At 37.7% G+C, this 26,195-nt stretch overlaps 1 long non-coding RNA gene across 1 annotated transcript; it reads right to left on the bottom strand.

Moving 5' to 3' along the window:
- Positions 1 to 12,168: 12,168 nt before the first annotated feature.
- LOC131249963 (uncharacterized) lies at positions 12,169 to 14,727 on the bottom strand. Its single transcript, XR_009172934.1, has 3 exons — positions 14,361 to 14,727; positions 13,057 to 13,169; positions 12,169 to 12,474 (listed from the first exon to the last, which is right to left on the bottom strand). It is a non-coding gene; the product is annotated as an uncharacterized LOC131249963 (long non-coding RNA).
- Positions 14,728 to 26,195: the final 11,468 nt, after the last annotated feature.

Here is a 26,195-nt window from a genome sequence, read left to right as displayed (position 1 = left end):
GTTAGACGACCCGAATTCATTCCGTGGCAGGGAGGCAGATGAAAACAGTTAGTGCAACGAAACCAGCCGTGTTTTGGTCTTTAGCGTCAGTTTTCCACTAAAAACCCTAATCCGCATGAACAACAGTGGGTGGCTTAGATGTGTCTAAACGAAGGGCTAGGATTGGAGGACTCTTTCTCATGTGGATCGCTAGCCTAACAACAGCTAAGCAGTTTCCATTTTTGGAAATATGGTTGCATGCAGCCCTCTTGCACTTACATTTGTGTGCATACACATGTGCGACATCTTGCTTTTTACACCAAGTTTTGGTCAGAACAACCCACCGAACACGATGGACAGTTTGGATCATCTAAGTGGGCGATCATGATGGGTCATAGCACATCCCAAACGGATGATGTCCATCCGTTAAGGCATGAGCGGGAAAACAAAAGAGAGAGAAATCCTCTCTTTTTAAGTAAATGTTGAGTCAACCTACTTTCACCGGGCTCCCCTGGACCAATGCACCGCGAGTGCATGCATTCCATGTGCACATCCACTCTCGTGTGGGGTCCACAATGGTGTGTGATCCAATCCACTCCATTCATCTGTTTTGTCAGCCTATATTATGGCCCAATCCAAAGAATGAAGTAGATCCATGAATTAGGTGGGCCATATCATCTGAATAATGGCCATTAAATGCCAACCATCATCGATTCACGATGATCTGTGGTCCACTTCCATGATTAGAACTGTTCATCTAACTCGTGAGCCACCCAGGGCCAATATTTATTTTAAACTGATGTTATTTTAACCAGATGGGTCACACAATGTTTATTTTTGGGTTCAAACAATGATTTCCATTCATCCGACGGTCTAATGAATTCCAAACCTAACCATTAGTGATCCTTGGAGTTTGATATTGACAGTGGTTAGTCTAATCTGTCTATTAAGGTGATTTATAGGGATGGATCACCCAAATATTGATTGTAATCCTAAGGAATGGCGAATCTAAAGACTTAAGTCTTAAAACTGATTTTCCACAACTTAATCAATCTAACAAGACATCGTCTAACGTTTTATCCCAATTAGGTTCATAGAATTAAGCCTCATGAGGTTCAATGTGGTTCTCTAGGTGATGTGATGGTCCATCTTGAAAGACGATGGCTGTATGGCCTAATCTACAGGTGAAGATTACCATTAATGGTTGGATTCAAATTTGAGTAAGGATAAGTGTTTAGTTAAATCAGGTTTGCATTTGTCACGCCCCAAACTTGAAAATCGGGCTCACAAAATTTCCGATCGCCGAATCCAGTGCCGACAGCCTCTATGGTACCCCATTCTCAGCTTTCAGAGCCATAAGCCAGATTTTGATCCTCGGATCTTACAAGGAGGATTTTCAATGTACATTTATTTCATAACAAGCATAATACTACCAGAAAAATGGGCAAAGGCTACAGATTTAATCCGTGGCCATAGACCTATAGCTATGGATTAAATCCATAGCACGTCCGTGGCATGAACGTCATCGCAGGTCTCGAAACAATAGGTCTAAAATCTATGGCTACGGATCTAATCCGTAGCAATAGATTAAAATAGCTACGGATATAATCCGCAGCAAATTTTTCTGTAGCCAAAAAAACCTACAGCTACGGATATTATTAGTAGCTAAAAGTAGTGTTGGATCCGTAGCAATATCCCGAATTTTATAACAGCTATGGTTAATATCCGTAGCTATAGCCTACATTAAAATTTTTTTTATAATCATTCATTCATTCATTCAATTACCACCTGCATAATCACTCATTCATTCAATTACCACCTTCATAATCATTCATTCATTCAATTACAATCATTCATTCATTCAATTACCACCTTCATAATCATTCATTCATTCAATTACAATCATGCATTCATTCAATTACCACCTGCATAATCATTCATTCATTCAATTATCACCTGTATAATCATTCATTCATTCAATTACAATGACATATGAGCTACCTCAGATTGAAGCAATTACTAATGTTGAAGAGTTACAAGACCATTCAGCAACGGTGAACCAAGAGCATTCTCTGGCCTCATATGAGCTGCCTCAGATTGAAGCAAGGCAAGAGAAACACTTTCATTTCAGTTGCGAATGACTTCCATGGCTAGTTGGTGAGTAGTCTTGTTCTATAACTTTGTAAGTTCATCCATAGCTTCATATGTGTCTTTGTCAACAAAAAGCTTAGATTAAATCGTGCCGGTGCCTTTGTTATGCCCTCCCACTTCTCAACTGTCTCTTTCAGTTTGTCAAAGCCCTATATAGGACATGAAGAAACTTAATGTATGCTTACTTTACCGGTATAGAACCGTTCAGATTTTCCATTAGTTGCCCCAGGAATGATATGTAGATGAAAATGGGGCAAAACCAAGCATTAAGACACTGCTAATATAGAAATTTTTTATGGTAGTGTTCTTTTAAAAATGGTTAGACATTTGCTAAATTTCATATCCCAAAATCCATGAAATAATTCAAGTTACAACTATGGCTGGAAGAAATTCAGATGTTGTAAATAACATGACCCAAATACAAACTTGGGTACTCACCAGGCGGGTTGTGAAATCACCGAAAGATTCTCCCTGTTGGCGTTTGCGACTCCAGTTGTATGTTTAGGGATTTGAGAATACATTTACGTTTTAGGTTTAGGTTTTACGTTTAGGTTTAAGTTATAGGTTTAAGTTTAGGTTAGGTTATAGGTTAAGGTTTAGGGAATTGAGTTTAGGTTATAGGTTATAGGTTTAGGTTATAGGTTAAGGTTTAGGCTATAGGTTAAGGTTTAGGTTTAGGAAATCGGGTTCGGGTTCGGGATCGGGTTTATGTTTGGATTTTCAAGTTTAGGTTTAGGTTTAGGTTAGGGAGTTGAGATTAGGATTAGGTGTAGGTTTAAGTTTAAGAATTTGAGAATACATTTATGTTTTAGGTTTAGGTTTAGGTTTTAGGTTTTAGGTTAAGGTTATAGGTTTAGATTAAGGTTTAGGTTTAGGTTTAGGTTTAGGTTAAGGTTTTAGGTCATAGGTTTTGGTTTAGGTTAAGTTTATAGATATAGGTTAAGGTTTAGGTTTAGGTTTAGATTTAGGTTATAAGCTATAGGTTTAGGGAATTGAAAATAGGTTAAGGTTTAGGTTTAGGAAATCGGGTTCGGGTTCGGGATCGGGTTTAGGTTTGGGTTTTCAAGTTTAGGTTTAGGTTTAGGTTAGAGATTTTAGATTATGATTAGATGTAGGTTTAGGTTTAGGGATTTGAGAATACATTTAGGTTTTAGGTTTAGGTTTAGGTTTTAGGTTTTAGGTTAAGGTTATAGATTTAGGTTAAGGTTTAGGTTGAGGTATAGGTTATAGGTTAAGGTTTTAGGTCATAGGTTTTAGTTTAGGTTAAGGTTATAGGTTTAGGTTTAGGTTTAGGTTAAGGTTTAGGTTTAGGTTTAGGTTATAAGATATAGGTTTAGGGAATTGAGAATAGGTTAAGGTTTAGGTTTAGGAAATCGGGTTCGGGTTTGGGTTCGAGATCGGGTTTATGTTTGGGTTTTCAAGTTTAGGTATAGGTTCAGGTTAGGGAGTTGAGATTAGGATTATGTATAGGTTTAGGTTTAGGGATTTGAGAATACATTTAGGTTTTAGGTTTAGGTTTAGGTTTTAGGTTTTAGGTTAAGGTTATAGGTTTAGGTTAAGGTTTAGGTTTAGGTTATAGGTTAAGGTTTTAGGTCATAGGTTTTGGTTTAGGTTAAGGTTATAGGCATAGGTTAAGGTTTAGGTTTAGGTTTAGGTTAAGGTTTAAGTTTAGGTTATAAGCTATAGGTTTAAGGAATTGAGAATAGGTTAAGGTTTAGGTTTAGGAAATCGGGTTCGAGTTCGGGATCGGGTTTAGGTTTGGGTTTTCAAGTTTAGGTTTAGGTTTAGGTTAGAGAGTTGAGATTAGGATTATATGTAGGTTTTGATTTAGGGATTTGAGAATACATTTAGGTTTTAGGTTTAGGTTTAGGTTTTAGGTTTTAGGTTAAGGTTATAGATTTAGGTTAAGGTTTAGGTTTAGGTTTAGGTTAAGGTTGAGGTTTAGGTTATATGTTAAGGTTTTAGGTCATAGGTTTTGGTTTAGGTTAAGGTTATAGGTTTAGGTTTAGGTTTAGGTTAAGGTTTAGGTTTAGGTTTAGGTTTAGGTTATAAGATATAGGTTTAGGGAATTGAGAATAGGTTAAGGTTTAGGTTTAGGTTTAGGTTTAGGTTATAAGATATAGGTTTAGGGAATTGAGAATAGGTTAAGGTTTAGGTTTAGGAAATCGGGTTCGGGTTCGGGATCGGGTTTATGTTTGGGTTTTCAAGTTTAGGTATAGGTTCAAGTTAGGGAGTTGAGATTAGGATTAGGTGTAGGTTTAGGTTTAGGGATTTGAGAATACATTTAGGTTTTAGGTTTAGGTTTAGGTTTTAGGTTTTAGCTTAAGGTTTAGGTTTAGGTTTAGGTTTAGGTTTAGGTTATAGGTTAAGCTTTTAGGTCATAGGTTTTGGTTTAGGTTAAGGTTATAGGTATAGGCTAAGGTTTAGGTTTAGGTTATAAGCTATAGGTTTAGGGATTTGAGAATAGGTTAAGGTTTAGGTTTAGGAAATCGGGTTCGGGTTCGGGATCGGGTTTATGTTTGGGTTTTCAAGTTTAGGTTTAGGTTTAGGTTAGGGAGTTGAGATTAGGATTAGGTATAGGTTTAGGTTTAGGGATTTGAGAATACATTAAGGTTTAAGTTTAGGTTTAGGGATTTGAGAATAGGTTTAGGTTTAGGTTTAGTTTTAGGTTTAGAGATTTGAGAATAGGTTTAGGTTATAGGTTTAGGTTTAGGTTTAGGTTTAGGTTAAGGTTATATGTTTAGGTTTAGGTTAAGGTTATAGGTTTAGGTTTAGGTTAGGTTATAGGTTTTTGGTTAAGGTTTAAGTTATAGTTATAGGTTTTGGGATTTGAGAATAGGTTTAGGTTATAAGTATAGGTTTAGGTTAGGTTATAGGTTAAGGTATAGGTTTAGGAAATTGGGTTCGGGTTCAGGATCGGGTTTAGGTTTGGGTTTTCAAGTTTAGGTTTAGGTTTAGGTTAGGGAGTTGAGATTAGGATTAGGATTAGGTTTAGGTTTAGGGATTTTAGAATACATTAAGGTTTAGGTTTAGGTTTAGGGATTTGAGAATAGGTTTAGGTTATAGGTTTAGGTTTAGGTTTAGTTTTAGGTTTAGGGACTTGAGAATAGGTTTAGGTTATAGGTTTAGGTTTAGGTTAATGTTATAAGGTTAGGTTTAGGTTAGGTTATAGGTTTTTGGTTAAGGTTTAAGTTATAGTTATAGGTTTTGGGATTTGAGAATAGGTTTAGGTTATAAGTATAGGTTTAGGTTAGGTTATAGGTTAAGGTATAGGTTTAGGAAATCGGGTTCGGGTTCAGGATCGGGTTTAGGTTTGGGTTTTCAAGTTTAGGTTTAGGTTTAGGTTAGGGAGTTGAGATTAGGATTAGGTATAGGTTTAGGTTTAGGGATTTGAGAATACATTAAGGTTTAGGTTTAGGTTTAGGGATTTGAGAATAGGTTTAGGTTTAGGTTTAGGTTAAGGTTAAGGTTATAGGTTTAGGTTTAGGTTTAGGTTATAGGTTTAGGTTTAGGTTAGGTTATAGGTTTTTGGTTAAGGTTTAAGTTATAGTTATAAGTTTTGGGATTTGAGAATAGGTTTAGGTTATAAGTATAGGTTTAGGTTAGGTTATAGGTTAAGGTATAGGTTTAGGAAATCGGGTTCGGGTTCAGGATTGGGTTTTCAAGTTTAGGTTTAGGTTTAGGTTAGGGAGTTGAGATTAGGATTAGGTGTAGGTTTAGGTTTAGGGATTTGAGAATACATTAAGGTTTAGGTTTAGGTTTAGGGATTTGAGAATAGGTTTAGGTTATAGGTTTAGGTTTAGGTTTAGTTTTAGGCTTAGGGACTTGAGAATAGGTTTAGGTTATAGGTTTAGGTTTAGGTTTAGGTTAAGGTTAAGGTTATAGGTTTAGGTTTAGGTTAGGTTATAGGTTTTTGGTTAAGGTTTAAGTTATAGTTATAGGTTTTGGGATTTGAGAATAGGTTTAGGTTAGGTTATAGGTTAAGGTATAGGTTTAGGAAATTGGGTTCGGGTTCAGGATCGGGTTTAGGTTTGGGTTTTCAAGTTTAGGTTTAGGTTTAGGTTAGGGAATTGAGATTAGGATTAGGATTAGGTTTAGGTTTAGGGATTTTAGAATACATTAAGGTTTAGGTTTAGGTTTAGGGATTTGAGAATAAGTTTAGGTTATAGGTTTAGGTTTAGGTTTAGTTTTAGGTTTAGGGATTTGAGAATAGGTTTAGGTTATAGGTTTAGGTTTAGGTTAATGTTATAGGGTTAGGTTTAGGTTAGGTTATAGGTTTTTGAGATTTGAGAATAGGTTTAGGTTATAAGTATAGGTTTAGGTTAGGTTATAGGTTAAGGTATAGGTTTAGGAAATCGGGTTCGGGTTCAGGATCGGGTTTAGGTTTGGGTTTTCAAGTTTAGGTTTAGGTCTAGGTTAGGGAGTTGAGATTAGGATTAGGTATAGGTTTAGGTTTAGGGATTTGAGAATACATTAAGGTTTAGGTTTAGGTTTAGGGATTTGAGAATAGGTTTAGGTTTAGGTTTTGTTTTAGGTTTAGAGATTTGAGAATAGGTTTAGGTTATAGGTTTAGGTTTAGGTTTAGGTTAAGGTTAAGGTTATATGTTTAGGTTTAGGTTAAGGTTATAGGTTTAGGTTTAGGTTAGGTTATAGGTTTTTGGTTAAAGTTTAAGTTATAGTTATAGGTTTTGGGATTTGAGAATAGGTTTAGGTTATAAGTATAGGTTTAGGTTAGGTTATAGGTTAAGGTATAGGTTTAGGAAATCGGGTTCGGGTTCAGGATTGGGTTTTCAAGTTTAGTTTTAGGTTTAGGTTAGGGAGTTGAGATTAGGATTAGGTGTAGGTTTAGGTTTAGGGATTTGAGAATACATTAAGGTTTAGGTTTAGGATTAGGGATTTGAGAATAGGTTTAGGTTATAGGTTTAGGTTTAGGTTTAGTTTTAGGCTTAGGGATTTGAGAATAGGTTTAGGTTTAGGTTTAGGTTAAGGTTAAGGTTATAGGTTTAGGTTTAGGTTAGGTTATAGGTTTTTGGTTAAGGTTTAAGTTATAGTTATAGGTTTTGGGATTTGAGAATAGGTTTAGGTTATAAGTATAGGTTTAGGTTAGGTTATAGGTTAAGGTATAGGTTTAGGAAATTGGGTTTGGGTTCAGGATCGGGTTTAGGTTTGGGTTTTCAAGTTTAGGTTTAGGTTTAGGTTAGGGAGTTAAGATTAGGATTAGGATTAGGTTTAGGTTTAGGGATTTGAGAATACATTAAGGTTTAGTTTAGGTTTAGGGATTTGAGAATAGGTTTAGGTTATAGGTTTAGGTTTAGGTTTAGTTTTAGGTTTAGGGATTTGAGAATAGGTTTAGGTTATAGGTTTAGGTTTAGGTTAATGTTATAGGGTTAGGTTTAGGTTAGGTTATAGGTTTTTGGTTAAGGTTTAAGTTATAGTTATAGGTTTTGGGATTTGAGAATAGGTTTAGGTTATAAGTATAGGTTTAGGTTAGGTTATAGGTTAAGGTATAGGTTTAGGAAATCGGGTTCGGGTTCAGGATCGAGTTTAGGTTTGGGTTTTCAAGTTTAGGTTTAGGTTTAGGTTAGGGAGTTGAGATTAGGATTAGGTATAGGTTTAGGTTTAGGGATTTGAGAATACATTAAGGTTTAAGTTTAGGTTTAGGGATTTGAGAATAGGTTTAGGTTATAGGTTTAGGTTTAGGTTTAGGTTTAGGTTAAGGTTATAGGTTTAGGTTTAGGTTTAGGTTTAGGTTAGGTTATAGGTTTTTGGTTAAGGTTTAAGTTATAGTTATAGGTTTTGGGATTTGAGAATAGGTTTAGGTTATAAGTATAGGTTTAGGTTAGGTTATAGGTTATGGTATAAGTTTAGGAAATCGGGTTCGGGTTCAGGATTGGGTTTAGGTTTGGGTTTTCAAGTTTAGGTTTAGGTTTAAGTTAGGGAGTTGAGATTAGGATTAGGTGTTGGCTTAGGTTTAGGGATTTGAGAATACATTTAGGTTTTAGGTTTATGTTTAGGTTATAGGTTAAGGTTTAGGGAATTGAGAATAGGTTAAGGTTTAGGTTTAGGAAATCGGGTTCGGGTTCAGGATCGGGTTTAGGTTTGGGTTTTCAAGTTTTGATTTAGGTTTAGGTTAGAGAGTTGAGATTAGGTGTAGGTTTAGGTTTAGGGATTTGAGAATACATTTAGGTTTTGAGATTTTGGTTTAGGGATTTGAGAATAGGTTTAGGTTTAGGTTTAGGGATTTGAGAATAGGTTTAGGTTTAAGTTTAGGTTTAGTTTAAGGTTATATGTTAAGGTTAAGGTTAAAGGTTTAGGTTTAGGTTAAGGTTGTAGGTTTAGGTTAGGTTATAGGTTGTAGGTTTAGGTTTAGGTTATAGTTATAGGTTTTAGGATTTGAGAATAGGTTTAGGTTATAAGTATAGGTTTAGGTTAGGTTATAGGTTAAGGTTTAGGGAATGAAGTTTAGGTTATAGGTTCAGGTTATAGGTTATAGGTTATTGGTTTAGGTTATAAGTATAGGTTTAGGTTAGGTTATAGGTTAAGGTTTAGGGAATTGAGTTTAGGTTATAGGTTCAAGTTATAGGTTATAGGTTATAGGTTTAGGTTATTGTTTAGGTTATAGGTTTTGGGATTTGAGATTAGGTTTAGGTTATGAGTATAGGTTTATGGTACGTTGTAGGTTAAAGTTTAGGGAATTGAGTTTAGGTTATAGGTTTAGGTTATAGTTTATAGGTTTAGGTTATAGGTTTAGGTTGTAGTTATAGGTTTTGGGATTTGAGAATAAGTTTAGGATATAGGTTAAGGGTGTGGTCCTTGCAAATACAGATATAAACATGGCCTGCTCCAATTGGTCAGGCCCTTCCAATGCTGTCCATAGGAAATGGACAGGTTCATCATAGTCATAACAGCGGTTCCCATCTTTCAGGGACCCCCGCTGAATATCCGGATAGCTCCGACGCACATCCGGGTCTGCTCCATCAATTTCGAGTAAATAAATAAATATGGCCTGTCCAAATGGCCAGGCCACTCCAATGTTATCCATAGAAAATGGACAGCTTCGTCATGGTCATATCAGTGGTTCCCACCTTCCAGGGACCCCAGCTCAACATCCGGATAGCTCCGACGCACATCCGGATCTGCTTTATCAATTTCGAGATAATATATAAACATGGGCCTGTCCAAATGGCCAGGCCACCCATATTGTTGTCCATAGGAAATGGACAGCTTCATCATGGTCATAACAACGGTTCCCACCTTCTAGGGATCCCCGCTTAACATCCGGATAGCTCCGACACACATCCGAATCTACTTCATCAATTTCAAGATAATATATAAACATGGGCCTGGCCTGTTCAAATGGTCAGGCCACTTCATCAATGAATCATATAGTATGAAGGAAAGAAGACTCACCAATTTAGCAAGCAAGGTGAGAGTGTGAGTGCTTGAAATGTGGCCCTTTCTTTGAATAATGGATGCATATTCCACAATGCAATCTGAGAATGAGTAAGTTTTTTAGTTTCTTCGACAATGCATATGGGCACAGATTTACAAATAAATAAAATTTAAATCTACCTTCTAAATTGTACTTACCGATAGTTGGAATTGTGGTAACAATCTCCCCCAGCTTGAGCTTGAGTCTGTTTTCTATTAGAATTAGCGAAATCAATACAAAGTTACAACAATAAGTACCAGGTCTTTGGTCCAGGGGTGATCCACAATAAAAGGTACCATTTACCATGAACTAAAACCATACATTATCCATACCTTAATAGGACTCAATACAAGGGTAATCTTTTAATGATGGCCCACTGCTTCTGATAATCACTACAGGGGTAAGAAAATTACAAATAGTAAGACTCATGAGATGACATATGTACAAATAGTGACAAGACTAGCTGGTAATGACAGGAGGCTAAGACATCAAATTATTTATAAAGAACAGGAAAAAACAAAGATAAAATAAATAGTTAAAAACTTTACCATTTCAATATTGAACCGTGGCAACATTAAACAACTAAGATTGGAAAAGAATATGAACTTTCAACTAAAGGATGAATATGTACCAATTTGAAGCCAAAAGGAAAATACAAGAGGACATGCCCAACTGGAAATGGAGCACAGATCTATTATGTTTGTAATAATTCTGAGAGACTGGTTTGCATAAACAGCTTCCTAATCTTTGAAGAGATTTCAAAAGCAAAATTAGTTCTATTGGCACAAGAAGTAATTGGTTTTAAAGATAGATAAGCAAATATAGTGGGTTTTCCTTTAATGAAATGACCTCCATTCATCCAATAACTATTAAGGAAAATGAATTCATTCCCAATCATACTTTGCATGGATGCTTACAATTAGTACTACCATGCATTGATATTAGAATCAAGAACCCTCATGATAAGAGGAATTATAGCGTCCAAATGCATCAGGTCATGCTCAGCATTCTCATGTGCTTAGTTCATACAAGTCAGACCAATAGAGAGGAGATCTGGATCCTAAAATGTTCATCTGATAGGCTCCAGCATAGACAAAGGACACCCTAAAATTTCTCAAATTCCAATACATACCGTTCCCATTACAATAAATAGCGAATCAATCTGGAAATTCAAAAGAGCCACAAAACAGTATCATCAGGTCCTTTGCTAAATTATAAAACATGATATAGCTAAAAAAAAACTTCATAAATGCCCATACCAACACAAGTAGCATTCAAAACAATGCAATGCTGAAACCAAACAGAAAAAATGGTGGAAAATATTCACAATCTGATTCAACTCACATAAAAATGGAAAAGTTCCTTAATTATCTTGGGGTCTGTTGTTTGAATGCTAGCATAGCACAACAATCCATAAACATGCACAAAGCCACTATAAACATGGCATGTGTACCACATTACACTTTGTAGTTCCTAAAATTAAGCATGGTTGTGAAAGCTCTTAAATTGAGCCCCTTATTCACAAGAGCATGGTAAGAAGGAAAACAAAATTAAACACTCTGATACTCAGATGAATGATACATAAGCACTGGGTAATTATTTAGAAATTGCATGTGGTATAAGAGTAATTCAAATCATGACCATTTAATAGAACAGAAGAAATTGTTGAAGCTCACTGTTTAGATAGCAGAGTTTTGAAACATGGAAAATCCAAGCTTGCCCATCAGTTGGACGCTTCAGATTCATCATCAGACAGTCCACATGCACAGAAAAGATGCAGGCTACACAGATATCATTTGATTTAGGAAATTTATTTGATTCCTATTCTAGGTAAACTAGTGGAGCTAGCTCCATTCCATTCAAAATGGCAGAACTAGGCCCCAAATTCTAGCTAGGATTGCTTCAGGCCTGCTCGAAATGCATGAGAATACAACTAAAGATCGGCCACCAATATGAATTAAATTGGTGTCACCTTGCTTTAGCAATTTCTGGGTTGATTTGATTAACAAATATCTACCCAATTAAAAAACAATGCTAATAAACTAAAACCTAACAATTGAATTCGAAGCTAATTTCAGAAACTGGGCGGTGTATTAGAAATTTCCAATGATACGTTGCAAGATAGAAAGCATTGGAGATATTAGAGACTGGAAATGATAGAATCAATTTAGTCACTCTCCATCTTAAACCCCATGATCCGAATGCCACCAAATCAGTTTAGTTGCCCTTTGATCTTCTATTGCCCCATTTGTTGACACCTGGTTAGCTAGGTGCTTGGTACGAGTCAAAATGGGGTGGATTTACTGAGTCGACTCAGGCAACTCACAAATCTGCCTGACCTCTTTGTTTTTCCCATATTGGATGGTCAAGTTTTGATGCTAAGTGACTGAGCCACCATTGGTGAGTGGTGAACCAGGTGCGTCATGTTTTTGAAGCCACAACACCATGAGTCACCAATAGTTGGATAGTGCGAATCCAGCTTAGTGGCCAGAAGATCAGAACAGGTAATAAAAGTATAAAAATGAGCAATGTTAGAGTAAAGTAAAAGCAAGAGTTCAACAAGGAAGAGGCAGGCTCAGGACCAGAACTATAATAGAACATATTGAGATTCAACACATGTGAAATACAAATAGAAACCAATACGAATAACAGAATCCAGAAAAAGAAAGTGACAGAAAATCAGAAAAGTGTACCCTAAGAATACAGCATCATTACCATTACTTTGAGCAGAATATCAATGCCAACAAAATACAATTGGGTATTGAAAAAAAAAATCACAGCAGGACAATCAAATAAGCTCACCTTCCTTGCTATGTTCTCAAAACTAGGCCTACTAATGAGAGAGAAAGCAAGGAGAGAGACATCAGCGCCACTGTAGCTGAGAGGTCTCAGCCTGTTATAGTCTTCTTGACCTGCATGGAGTTTCAATTTCTTGAAAATCAATAATTACAATGCACAAAATAGGAATATGGTTTTATTTTAATTTCTTTCCCAAAACCATTAAATGCTAAAAATAATTCAAATTACTAAGATTTAGCACAACTAATTCCAACAATGGATAAAACCCAAAACAAGATATGGATTTGGTTGAATATTACAATTCAAGATACTAGATGCTTCTTTTTAATCTTCCTCGTTCCTTTTTCAATCGATGGCATATCTGCATATGTTTCTGGTACATTCACCTCCTTTAAATAATTCATCATATTCAATTCAAATTTCAAACATAGAAAAAAATAGAACAAAAGAAATCTCAAAAGGTAAAAAATAAAATTCACCCAGAACAGAATATCAAACAAAAGAGAAAAGAAAGCAGTTAACTGTCCACATTTCCAATAATACGTTCTTTTAAAAAAAAAAAAAAAGCAGAGACATTTAAACCAAGAAATTCAAAACAAAAATCAAGATTTCCAGAAGATATGATAGAAATGTACCAGCATAACTAGATCATGAGTAGTAGTTTTCCTATATCTTCCACAGAATGCACATCTCACCTCTCAATGACATGAACCCAGAAAAATTATTCCAGCAGACATGCAATTGCAGAAGTGGAAACCTCCAAGAGCAGGACCCCTCCGGCAGTGACGAACTCATCCTTAAATTGACCCTTCATTTAAAATAAAAAATATATATAAATTTCTACATGATACACCTAACATTGAGAAATGTATGCATTTATAGCACTCCCGAGCTTATATTTTTTACTTGAAAAGAAACAAGCCTTAAAAGATAATAAGCAATCTTTTTCTCATTTTTAATCAGGTACATGTTGGGGACTCTATAACACTTTCTTCTGTTCCTAGCTTCCATCTGGAAGCAGTTTAGAGGCTAGGGAGGCTTTCAATAGCAATACTTACCATATAAATTGCTTGAACAAATTATAACTAAGATATTATTAGCATGGGCTTAGAATACTTTTCAATGTGGGATACTTCTTGAAACTGATAAACCATGACAAACATTTAAGAGACATATTTGGTTCACTTCAAGCAGCTCTAGTTCAGATTATAAAGAAGCAGCTCTTGAATTCTGGATTTGGACATGGCCCACTCTAGGGCCATAAATTAGATCTCTTACAGACTCTACCTTGAGATGGTTGAGGAAGGGCAATAGTGGATTAACAGTGTAGCTATTGGAGTTAACTGTAGAATTGATTTTGATCTCATTTAAATATATCAAATCTTATGTTTTGATCTGCAAAATAGGCTTGAATATAGTTGAAAATGAGTTCATAGGCTTCATATACCTTCAAATGAAGAAAATACCTTGACAACTATACAACTATCCATGACTAATTGTAAGAAATAAGATTCTGTCATAGAAAAGACATAAATCAAAAAACCTGATTTGGATCAAGAGGAATTCTTCATGATCCCATCCCCAATTCAGGAAACCGATTCAGGGCTAGGAATGGAAAAAAAAATCACCCAATGACTGAAATTCGTTGCTGAAAAGAATCCCACCCAAATCCAAAAGGTTTTTTTAACAAACACAATCTGGTTTATATCATGATGCCTGAAAGAATCCTACACAAGTCTAATTCCCAATTCAGGTCGAGGGTAGAAATGCAGGGGGGGAAATCAACACAGAGCTAATTCATCACTTCTCACAAGAAATCCAGTTAAGGTTACAATGACAGATGCCATGTTAATGAATCGCCAAAAAGAATTCATCGTGATTCTCAAAATTCATTATTCTAACCCAAATCCTCAATTCAAAACCCAAATCCTGCAAATTCCAATTAAAGAAAATCCCATTTCCAATCAAACGTGACAAATCCAAATCAGTAATTCCTTACCGACGCAACAACAAAAATCGCAGAACAGTCGGCTCGAGTGCTTGACATTTTCTTCGATGAAATAGAGACGGACAACGACACCGCTGCTCTCATTGACGAGCAGCGTGCACCATGTCGGCATCCCTTCGACATTGTAGTCCTCGATCTTAGCCCATTCCTGGAGGTACAATCGGATATTGTCGCAAAACAGGCCCGAGTAGTCGACTGGGCAGCTAGGGTTTGCGAACGCATGGAATGCATAGGCCTTGATCTGCCGTTTTTGTTACTTGTAGGCATCAAAGATGGTAGACATAAGATAGAGCGTGGAGGTGCAGCTAGGGCGTGGGGACCTTCTTCCAATTCAAAGAGAGAGAGATAGAGAGAGATAGAGGTGGGGGTGTGGCTAGGGCATGGGGACCTTCTTCCAATTCAGAGAGAGAGAGAGAGAGAGAGAGAGAGAGAGAGGTGGAGGTGCAGCTAGGGCGTGGGGGTGAGGTGGAGGCGTGAGAGGGATGTTTGAGAGAGAGGGAAGGAAAAAAAAGGCCCGCGTCAATGAAATAGAAAGGACCCACGCGGCTTTTTTTCCGTCGGATTTAGCTACGGATATACAGAATTTAGCTACGGATTAAACCCGTAGCTATATAGCTACAGCTTTAAACCGTAGCAAAATTCCACCATAGGCTGTATCTTTTACCCGATTTTTTGGTAGTGTAACCACAAGTTTACCCAAATCATAAAGGCAACATCATCATCACATATCCACTAATATAAATAGTTGAATACAATGCTGAAAGGGAAATACAAATATCGAAAATCAAAGCTCCAGATGACCATTGCAAGCTCCAAACTCAATGCTGCTGCAACCTAATGTCATTTGCATGCATTTATTGTGCATAAGCTTATAGAAAGCTTAGAGGGTGGTGTAAGTGTGTGTGATGCACGTGCCAAGCATAGAGATATCAGAGTAATGTGGAAACATGCTGGTTAGTCCATAAATACCATCAGCCTTATCCAAGCTATGCGATGCAAAATGTAATAAATCAATATCATATAATGAGGATGAAATGCAATATACAAATCCTTACGAGTTCACGAATGCTGTCAACCTCATCTAGGCCATATAAATGCAGAAACATAGCAATCCAGAATACTATATGCTGCAGATGTAATACAATATACGATGCGAATGAAATGACCAAGCTAGAGTGTGAAGTCGGGATGATAGTATATAGTATCGCAGGTTAAGGGGTTCATCACAAGGGACTCCTATCCAAACTAGTCCCACACCTAAATTTGGATAGCCAGACCCAATATGGTAGACTCCTGATCTTAGGTTAGTCGTGCACCCTAACCAAAATTCTTGCCAATGTGAAGGTATACAACAATTAGTTGCGCACCACCAGCCCGAGTGGATAGTGAAAAATGAATGAATGGGTAAAATGCTGAGTATACAACTCCTACTCAATAAGTCCACATATCAATACTATACATCTCTGGGATCATCGCCGGGGTCTAGTACACTTTAATGCAATCGCTTAGCCAGTAGTCAGCCAATATCCACCCGGCACGTAGATAACGGATCCAATTACAAGCTAGTCAAACTCAGCCTAGCTATGCCCACTACCCTTGGGCGGGTAAGGCCACAACCCCTTCCCAACCGACTACGACATAGTGGGAGACGTGACCTACTAGTATTCGACACCCGGGCGCTCATGTATCCACTTGGTCTAGACGTTAGGGCATCTCATGGCCATGAAGGTTTATGGATTTCCACCCAAGGACATCTATGACGACCCGATGCTAGTAATAGATTTTCAGTGTCCCATCTGGCCATCCACAACATGCCTGTGGAGACTATGACCCTGATGTCGCTAGGGTATATAGTAATCACAACACATAATGTAAGATGCATGAGTCATACAATCCAGTCATGCATCAATCCTGCACATACCATGCGCTCATGTGAGGCAATCTCCGCTTATCAGGGAGTTTCATAATAACCTACCCAATGGCATATGCAATGGTCAACCACATCTCATAAGAGACATACAAATGACGTGTATGGGCATGTATCATGATGCTATGGTGTCACATACTCATAATCAGTATCGATAACCGGCACCAATAATCAATATCGATAATCGGCATCGATAATCAACATCGATAATCGGCATCGATAATTAACCTAACAAAGGGCCTAAGGGAAGGTCACAATGTGGACGTTTAACCAACATTGCCTATCAATTAGACATTTAACCAACATCGCTCCCAAGGAGTGGCCCACGTAAACATTATTACATACATCATAGCGAAATCACACATCACATCGGGCTTTGAATACACAATAAGTGGGCCCCTGCACCTGGGCCTCAAATACATCATATGGGCCTCTCATCTACATCACGCCGGGCCTCACTATATGGGCCGGAAATATATCACAATGACCACGTCATATGGGCTGAAAATACATCATAATGGACCGCATCATTGGGCCGCACCAATGGGCCTTATATGCATCACAATAGGCCTCGACACATGGTCTATAAATACATCACATCGAGCCTCACATAAGGGTCGTAATTGCATCAAGGTGGGCCTTAACAGACAGGCCACAAATACATCAAGGAAGGCCTCATGGATGGGCCATAGATACATCAAGGTGGGCCTCGTGGATGGGTCATGGATACATTAAGGTGGGCCCTAAGTAAGAGCTTAGATTACACCAAAAATTATTTCAATAGTTGCAGGTGTAACATGTGTATCACTATACACTATCATTCTGTGGGGCACATGGCTCAGTAATGAAGATCAGCATTGTCCAAACATTGTCTATGTAAATCAGCACTGTCCAAACATTGTCCATGTAAATCAGCACTGTCCAAACATTGGACATGTAAATCAGCACTGTCTAACCATTGGACAATACCATCCAAATATTGTCCAGCACGGTCCAGCACAATCTGGACGGTGTGGATGAAATAAATACATCATGGTGGAGACCCACCGTCCCGATGAACGGTGTGTGTAAAACACATACACCATAGGGGTCCCACCGTCCTAGTAATTGGACGGTGTGGATGTAGAATAAATGCATCAAGGTGGGTCCCACCCACACATGTCACACGTGTGGGGTGGGCCCACGAGCTACAAATGGATGGACGGTTTTGATACAACACATACATCGTGGTGGGGCCACATAACCTGCTGACGTCGAACAGCAGCGGGCCCTACCATCTCCAAATGGACAGACAGTTTTGGATATAACAAATACATTTAGGTGGGTCCCATCCCACATGTGCAGCACGTGTGGGGTGGGCCCCACACATGCCAAATGGTTGGGCAGCAGGGATAAATGCACATATCATGGTGGCTCTGCACAACACCGTCTAGATGGATGGTGTGTGTATAAACAAGTACATCTCGGTGCGTCCCAACTGAATGGACCGTTTGGATGAGTCACATACATGTGGTGGGTCCCATGTGGGTGGGGTCCATCACTGGATGGTGTAAATAAAGCACATACATCACGTGGTGCCATGAGGATGGGCCACCACCATTTGGATCAAGATATTATTTGTGATTTCCTCCATCCGGGCCTGTCCCACCATGGACAGCAATGTGGGCTCCACCAACTGGATCGGGTGGGCCACACACACCATCATCAACATAAAAAAAATGAAAGAAAGAGAGAGAAGGAGAGAAGAAGAAACATGTGAAGGGGAGGGACCCTGACATTATGGGCCCTCCCTATACAATGCATACATCAAGATGGGTCCCACCATATGTGGGCCCTCAAATCATCAAAATCGAGATGATGAACACCCACATTATCATTTCTTCTTAGTCCAATGAAATCCCTAGCTCCTCGACTTCGACTTTGATAGAGGATGATGGAGATTGGATGGTTGGATTAGGTGACAGGGAGGTGGGCCACACTAGCTTCTCCTCTCATGGAGAGCTTGGACGGTTGCTCTCATGTTGTTTGGGAGGTGGAGTGAGAAATGAGAGAGAGAGAGAGAAGGTTGTAAGGAGAGAGAGAGATGGGTGAGTGATGGGTGAGTGATGGGTGTACTTGATAGGTAAGGGTTGTAAGAGAGAGAGTTGACTTTGGGATGGTGTTGTATTTTAACATTTGATGTGTGATATGTACTTGATTGATGGGATATATTCTCTTGAGATTTGCAACGCGCGATGTTTTCTCGAACTGAACGCTGACCCACATCTCCTGGCCCGGGTATTGCCTCGGTGCGCGAGACGCGGCGTCAGAACCGCGACGATGGCACGGTCACAATGATACAAGTCTCAGGTTGAGTCAACTCTAGAATATGGGATATGACTCAGGATTGCGCGCAAAGATCGGTTACAAATCATGGGTCACCAGAATTCAACCGGGAGGACCGCGGAAGCCTAAAGAATAGTACGATCTAGGATACGGGCCTAACAGTGTTCATCTTAAATTAGGTCCTTATCGTAATGCTTGAGTACTAAAAAGTACGAGGTGTTACACTACAACCTACAGACAATAAATACCCAAGAAGAACGAATCCGATGACAACGACACGGTCCGATCTTTCTTAAGATAGGATCATATCTGTCGACCAAACGAAATGGTTTTCTTTGCATAAGGAGTTGTCGCATAAGGTCCGCCAAGCAAACCAACTTACGCAAGTTTACGCAAGAAGCTTCTAGAGCCTCCTAAGAGGCCTATAAAACTTCTGGGTGAAAGCAACACACCACAGAAAGAGAAAGAGAAAAAAAAGAAAAGAAAAGAAAAATAAAAAGAGAGAGAGAGAGAGTGAGTGAAAAAGAGAAAGGGAGGGAGACGTCTGCAGAAGGCAGGAGGTCACCAAGCCAAGCTAGACTCGAAGTAGACCCACATCCTGTTCTATCTCCTTGCTAGATTCCTTTCCTTTCATAGACTTCTTTTCTCCTTCCTCTCCCAATGCTTGATCTAGAATTTGAGCTAAGAAGACTAGTCAGTTTAAATCAATTCTTATCATCCAAATTCTTAAATACTAGATTAAGGGCCTAATCCTTCAACGCATAATCGCCTTCAAGGAAGGAACTACACTAGAGGTGAGGGAATCCTTTAAGCATATCTTAATTTAAGTTGATATAATTTATCTTGCCTTTTACATACATTACTTTCATAATACTATAATTTTCTCCATGCAATTGTTAATTTACCATCAATGCTTATTTACCCTTTTGGGAATTATGATATGAAGTTAATTATGAGTGATCTTTATGAATTTATGTGAGGAAATGGATACAAGCCTTACCCTTGCCTTTATCAATTTTGTTAAGTTATCCCTTGTTACTCTTCTCTTTGATGGGTTGGCCTTTGCCACTCTTTTCTTTATTGAGTTGGCCATTACCACTCCTTTTGTTGATTTAGCCATTGCTACTCTCCTCTTTATTTTGTTAGCCTTGCGTGATATACCTTTATGGCTTGGGCATATGCCTTGAATTTCTAAAACTCCCATAGTTCAATTTATCCCTCCATCAGTGCAAGTGATGTGTTAAGAGGTATCACAACTAGTGACTTGAATATTTTATCATGGACGTATGAGTTCTAGGTAGAGACCCTCTTGGTCATCGCGTAATTCCATGGGTATTTGGATGGTAGTTCACAAATCAATGTAAGTAATTTGTAATGCGTGTTACATCGCTTCCGGGATTGGATGTCGCAAATAGTCACTTCATGAACAAATCATGTCACGTAATTCATCTAAATCATATGTTATGTCACCTCGAAGTGTTCACGTATATCCACGATAGCGTTAGACATGCCAGTGAATATCCACAGTTATGCGATGTGAGTAGAGTCGGGTTTTCTATTAAATTATGTTCCACAATGCGATGATCATTACGTATGATGAGCCGCACACACTTTGCTAAGCATGCATCTTATATAAGTTATTTGTGCATGCTGATACCCCTTGTAGTAGTAGAGTACGAGACGTATCAAAACCTTTACATTGCTCTCATGAATCTCTTAAATTATTGTTAATCTTAAAGGATCGTTATCACTATGAGTAGGGCGTTGACCCTCTTCAACTGTATAGATGATGCAGGTGACGTACAAGTTGAGGATCCAGAAGATCAACTCCCGATAGAAGATTATGCTGAATAAAATAAGAAATAGTTTATGGCTTATTTTATTTATACTTCCGCTCCACAACTCAAAATTTGTAATGAGTTCCCATTAAGAGAGCATTCGACAAATTTTATTAATTCACTTATTATGGAATGATAGTTATAGTTAGTTCTTATTCTTATAAATGATTACCTTTATGAATGAAACTAGATGTGACCTTGACGAAAGAAAAAAATCAAGATGAGACCTTGAGGCATCCAAGTTCTTACATTAATAGCACCCGATTTTCTAGAGCACGAGTATAAACTCTGGCCGTAAAAATTCGGGATGTTACAACATGACACACGAATCTAACGATACACATGTTTCACTCCCTAATCACTTTAGAAACCTACATTTTGTTCTTCCGTTTACAAAACTTATCATACATATACTTATATACACTGTTAGAGTACCAACCATCAAGTCTTCTATGTTTAACATGTCATCTGACCATCCATTATGTTGGTTGATATATGTATATTTTCATAATTAGTTTGATGAATAATTCCTTATTCATAATGATTTAGATATAAATTCTTTTATAAGAATTAATTAAAAGCGTGCTTACAACCATGTAGAACCATTAAATTTCTTTAAACTCTCATACTAATAATAATTACGAAAATGCCATTAACTTAGACCCCTGAATTCTAAATCACATAGTTCCCACGATCTGTTTGATGTGAAATTTTATACATGTCAAATTTTGGCCCTTAAATCATTGTAAAAGTGACTCAATTGACAAATTAACCCCTTAACCATTAATTTTGGTGTCCATAGAGTGAAGAAACCTCGTGGGTAGTTATAGTAGGACATTTCCCTTCATATGAACAGCTTAGATTGCCCATCATATGGACCAAGTGTGAAATATGAAGACCCCACTTTGGTAGGCTTTTCCTTATAAGCAAAGTTATCCTGTCAAGGCCTACCAACTATTTATAAATCTGGATCTTCCGATTTAATCACTTCCTTCCGTCCATCGCAACTTAAATTTAGACCACATTCTAGTCTCATATGACTATAAGGTTATATAAAATTTAGGCCCCGATCTATGATCCTACACCGTTAAAGGTTAAAGTCAGTTCATTCCTTTTGGTACAAAAGGTGAAATTTTAGATTTAGGCTTTTTCCACCATCGATCAATCACCAAATTTTTTTCCAGCTATTTGCCTATCCTGACTATATATTTTTTTCCAAAATTGGGCCCTGATCATTAAGTGTGAACTATTAATTAAGATCAAGTTTGTTTTAGCACCCGTTAAGAGAATTTTCAAGATATGTCAATCTGAATTTCGGATCACCAAGAAAATCATATACTCCGGCTCTATTCGATGACCCTGACTTAATGGATGAATTATATTTAAAGAAAGATCATCAAAAAAGAAAAAATTAGAGAAACCCAATCCAAGTGGAATATGAAACACACCCCTCTCACACACCCCCTCCTTTTAAAGAGTGTGCGTTTCCTTCTCCTCTCACACACCCAATCTCCAACGCCCAAGGAGAGAGAGAGAGAGAGAGAGAGAGAGAGAGAGAGAGAGAGAATGAAAGAAAGAGAAAGAGAAGGAGAATCCTAGACGCCCTCTTCCTTCTTCATATGTATGTTGTCTCCCTCTTGCTCAAGCGAAGTTATGATTCCTATGAAAGCTTTCCTACATGGATATCTACCTAGGGTTTAAATCTAAGTCTAAGGTGAGGAATTCCTTTAAGCTTACCTTAATTTAAGTTGATATAATTTATCTTAACTTTTACATGCTTTCATCCTCCCTGTAATTGTTTGATTTACCACCATCAATTATTTATTATTTGAGAATTACGATTGAGGTATGATTCTAATTATGGGTGATCCTTATTAATTTATGTGGGGCGATGGATACAAACATTGCCTTTGCCTTTACCAATTTTGTTAAGTTAGCCATTGCTACTCTCCTCTTTTGTTAAGTTAGCCATTTCTACTCTCCTCTTTTATTGTGTTAGCTTATTACTACTCTTCTCCTTTATTATGTTAGCCTTATACTACGTCCATTTATGGGTTAGGCATGTGTCTTGGAACTCTAGAACTCCCATAATTTAACTTTTTTTCTCTTCAGTACAAGTGATGTGTTAAAGGTATCACAACTAGTAATCCAAATATTTATCATAGACATAATGTGTTACAGGTAGCGACCCTCTTGGTCGACACGTAATTTCATGGGTTGGTTAGCGTGGTGCACAATCGATATAAATAAATCGCCATGCATGTTACATCACTTTTCTGGATTTAATGTCGTAAATAGTTGCTCCATGAACAGATCGTATCACGTAAATCCCTCAACCATGTTGTTGTGTCACCTCGAGATGTTCACATAAATCTACGTTAATGTTGGACACACTGGTGAATCTCCATAGTTATGAGATGCGAGGCGAGTCAAGTTTTTTTTGAATTATATTTCACATTGTGATGATCACTACGTATGATGAGTCGCACACACTTTGTTAAGCATATATTCATATACATATTGGTTGCGCATACTGATACTACTCATAGTGGTTGAGTACGATACGTATCAGAACCCTTACATTACTTTTATGAATCTCATAAATTATTGTTAATCTTAAAGAATAATCATCACTATGAGTAGGACATTGACCCTCTCCAACTGTACAGATGATGTAAGTGATGTATAGATTGAAGACCTAGAAGACCATCTCCTTATGAAAGATTATACTGAATGCATAAAAAGATACTTTTATGATTTAGTCTTCTATTTCCACTACAAACTTGACAATGTAATAAGATCTCATTGAGAGGACATTTGATAATTTGTTGAATTCTTTTACTCAAATGCAATAATAAATACAATCGATTTTATTCTCGTGAATGGTTACCTTCATGAATGTAACTAGCTGTGATATAATGAAAAAAAAATATGGTGGGTGCAATGTTTAAAGCATCCAATTTATATATTATTAATACCCAGAACTTTCCGGTATAAGTATGTACTCGAGCAGCGAAAATTTCGGGATGTTACACCCACCGTGAGTGTAAAGAATTGTTATTATTATTTTAATCTTGGTCATGTGATTAGTGCGGCCGTTGTTGAATTGAATGTGCAGCTCAATTCAAAGCAAACAGCGAAGACCCCAAGTGTTAAGATATGCAGATACATCGAAAATTGATCGTATATGGCCGAGATATAATAACATTGGTCGCCTATTCAGCCTCTTGCATAGCATTACTTAATTAAGATGATCAGTCGATTGTCATAGGGTGGGGTTCGTCCTCTGAAAATGTGTCACACTTCTGTTTTCCGTACGAAATAATTTTTTCTCTTAAATACAGATAAAACAAAAAAAAAAAAATTTCTTACAATCGGCCGCTGAGAACAATTGTAGAACACCTCTCTTGATAGAGAACTTTGTTTGAAACTCGAACTAAATCTAACATATAAGCATAAACTCAAATTACGGTTAAAGTTAACAAATACTTGATTATTGCTACTGATTACACTATGGAATGTAAAATACAGATAAAAATAAAGATTACATTAAATAACAAAAAATTGAAAGATAGAATTAATTGGTATGAGACGATTTTTTCTAAAGACCTCATTATTTATAACATTAAATCGATCTTCCCGATTCTTTCCATATTTTGATGGTTGCTGTAACAACTTCAACATTATTTACTTGTGTTGCTTTGAAGGCAGCCATTTATCCTAATAAATGTTCCAGCGTGATCGCTCTTGGCTCAACTGCTTTCTTTTAGTGAATAATATGGCACTACTTAAACCCAACTATTTAACTGCAAAATTCTCTCGGAATATCTCGAATAATTTTCAAAAATACCACGTAACATTCTCTCAATTAAATGCAACTTTTCGTTTCCTTGTTGATCTTGCAGGAACTGGCAGAAATAGCAATCAACTCATAAATCTCCCCCTTTAGATAACAACCACCGTTGTTACATTATTCGGTTGAAAGTGGACCGTACATTTGCAATTTTCTTTTTATCGTTTATACGTTTGCCACGAATCGAAAGGTTATCAAGGAGACTTTTAAAGCGTATCCTATACATGCTGGGACAGAATAGATGGCATGGATTATCTAACCATAGATCCCACATGTCAGAATTGGAAACCCTGAATACTGGACAATGATTGGGGCAACGTATCGAACAATTTGTCATCTTCAAATTCCTCGCACGAATTGCGATTGTTTAGACGCGAATTGCCTGTGCCACTGGCCACGGGAAGGTACTGTGTTCCGCACCTACGTGAGGTCAACAGAGATGACTGTAAAAAATCCACTCGGTCCATCATTGTCTCAAAATCACAATAGTACAGGAATACAAAAATCAGGCAGATCTAAAATTCAGGTGGGCAACACCACAGGAAACAACGGGGATTGAATGTCCACCGTTGGAAACTTTGTGACGGCCACTTAAGTTCTCTATCAGTATGATATTTGTGCCTACAGTTTATTTGAGTGGTAGTAACCCTATGAACGGTTTTGACGACATATAGACATCATGGTCGGCTCAGGAAGGTTTTAATGGTGAAAGTTTTCGTTCTCATTGCTTCGTCTCATGTGGCCCATCTGAGTTTTGAATCCATATGATATTTGGATTTCCGCCCTAATTTTATCTCGAGAAAAGGATGGACGGAGTGGATTTGTCACGGGAATATCTGTGGACCCCACATAGCTTCCGACCATGTGGCCAGGGAAGGCAATTCGTGTTCTGATTGATTCTAGGCTATGGATCAGTGGTGTCTGTTCATTGTCTGATATCGAAAACGTGGCAAGAGCGGCTGTCGATCCACTTCGTCCATATGGTGGGGTCTTGACGATGGATGATCCACGATCCAAAAGTACATATAACTGGTGATCGTAGCCATGCAAAAGCTGGCTTTGAAAAGGGAAAAATGAAAATAGCTGACGGGTCAGCAGTCCACGTGAAAAAATGATGGCTGGAATCCTGCTTTCAGTGCAAGTTTCAGCCGTTGGCAATCTGCTTACGGGAATCAAAATATGGACGGTCGAAATCCCTCAGCTGACATAGTTGACCTCAATCCCTCATATTTAATTCCTAAATAATAATATGGAAGAGATCACTTCCACCCGGAACAATGAAATTTTGATCCCTCCAAATTATTTTTCTTCCATACACGTGACATGTATGAAAATCCAAACCGTTCATGCATCTTAAGTCTCTTCAAGTGAGCTATATGCTAAAAATCTCAATGAATGTACAATCCTATCCATGTAAATGAATCTTGTACAAAAATAAACGACAGGATTTAATTGATTTTTACCTGCCATCTTTTCGAAGGTTATTATTATCCGATCGCCTTGAATTTTCATCCATCGCATGTTCATAGTGTGCCTCTGATGAATGAAGGGTTCCGATTATCGCGCACATATGCCACGTGTACCGAATTAAAATTGGGAGGACAAAATTTCGGTCATCCAAGGTAGACTCGATCACCACCGATAATAATGAAAAATCAAGTGGCTATTAAATCTCTAACAAACGAATTTATCACGTTAGGTAAGTAGGACCTATTAAAGCGTTTATATGTTCAAAGGGGCATGTTACATCCCGTTTGAAAGTGGCCCTAATCATCCAATAAAATCATGCTAGAGATTATTAGCTTTTGACATGTTTTCAGAGGTTTGCTAGTTCCACACGCGTGTGCAACCCATTCCATCCGCACACATGATCAATTCAAGAT

Source organism: Magnolia sinica, chromosome 6 (assembly GCF_029962835.1).
Source record: "Magnolia sinica isolate HGM2019 chromosome 6, MsV1, whole genome shotgun sequence".
Taxonomy (NCBI): Eukaryota; Viridiplantae; Streptophyta; class Magnoliopsida; order Magnoliales; family Magnoliaceae; genus Magnolia; species Magnolia sinica.
Note: the sequence above shows the minus strand (reverse complement) of the source record. Positions and strands in the feature narration are given on the sequence as shown.